Here is a 1,394-nt window from a genome sequence, read left to right as displayed (position 1 = left end):
ATGATCACTCTTTCCTCTAGGCCATTCTGGTGTATGAGTGTGACGGGCATCCATTAAGGTCGTAAACAATGTTATTGACAATAATTGCACGTCTATATGAGATGCTTGCACCGCCATTACTATTTAATTATTCGTGTTTGTGTGCTGGATGTAAAACCAGACCACAAAAATAAAGAATTGTTCATTCAATACCTTCGTGCAATGTGGCATGTCTGGTGTCACCATGGAATACTTCCTATAAATAGAGAGCATCCGAGACTAGATTCGTCAGTTGGTTTTCTCATAAATACATACAAGGTGAATATGGAATCCATAAGTCTTAAGAGTATCATTATTGGAGTGCTCATGCTAGGACTAGTCCTTCAACAGACCCATATAGAGGCCAAGAGCTGTTGTTGTTCCACCACGACAAGAAACTGCTATAATGTATGTCGTGTCACCGGTTCCTCTCGGCCTACATGTGCAAGCTTATGTGGTTGCAAGATTTTGGAAAAATGTGTGCCTCCATGTGACCGCTTCAACCTTGTCACGGACGCAGGTAAATTCTGAATCCATCATTCTCGTTATCGTTCATATCATGAGTAAAAATTTCCATTTACATACATATTTGTTTTATAGACGAAGCAAAATCCATTGAGTTCTGCAAGTTGGGTTGCATGTCCGCATTGTGCGGGAACATCAACGCTGGTAAGCTAAAGACGTTATGGACCATTCGTTGCATATTATTATTCACTTTGAGTTAGTGATTGTTTCTAATGGAAACAATTCTCCACTTAGTTGTTGCGAGTCAAGAAGTGAACGATGTCAAAGATCATTGCAAAACTGGATGCTACCATCGATGCTACCATCTCTGCACTAAGGATTATGAATTTGGCGAAGTCCTTGCTTAAGAAAGTGTGACAGTCGACATTTCATGTTGAATATACGGGAGTGTCAATGTTATATTGAATAACTGGATAACATGTTCAATCCAGTGTGTCAATTTATTTCTGCTTGTAAGTGTCTCGGTGATGCGATATTATTGATAATTAATGTGCTCATCGTTTTGTAAGAAACGTATGTCATATCCAATATAATGTGATGTATTATTATAATGTGTGGTTGTGTGGTAAATGATAATTTAATTATTATCTCCTTTTCCATTTATATTACTAGTCATCAACCAGTGCGACTGCACGAACTCGTCATTCATCTTTCAAATCATTTGGAGGAGTGTTATTATTTGAGCATCAGAAGGTCATATCAAAATTTGAAATCATTAGGACATATCTAGACAGTACCTCCTTCATAAAGTTCCTTTCTGGACAAACACTTTGGAAATTAGCTGAGAAATATTTACTAGGCTAATGATGCTAAATTTTGACATGATGCCCTAATATGGATAGGAAAGAGTC

At 37.6% G+C, this 1,394-nt stretch overlaps 1 long non-coding RNA gene across 1 annotated transcript; it reads left to right on the top strand.

Annotated features, from left to right (window-relative positions):
- Window positions 1-281: 281 nt before the first annotated feature.
- LOC123412403 lies at window positions 282-1,094 on the top strand. The gene is made up of 3 exons (XR_006613494.1): window positions 282-538; window positions 619-687; window positions 778-1,094. It is a non-coding gene; the product is annotated as an uncharacterized LOC123412403 (long non-coding RNA).
- The last annotated feature ends 300 nt before the right edge of the window (window positions 1,095-1,394 follow it).

The sequence above is a fragment of the Hordeum vulgare genome, chromosome 7H (genome assembly GCF_904849725.1).
Source record: "Hordeum vulgare subsp. vulgare chromosome 7H, MorexV3_pseudomolecules_assembly, whole genome shotgun sequence".
NCBI classification, from domain to species: Eukaryota; Viridiplantae; Streptophyta; class Magnoliopsida; order Poales; family Poaceae; genus Hordeum; species Hordeum vulgare.
This window is presented reverse-complemented; position numbering and strand designations above follow the sequence as displayed.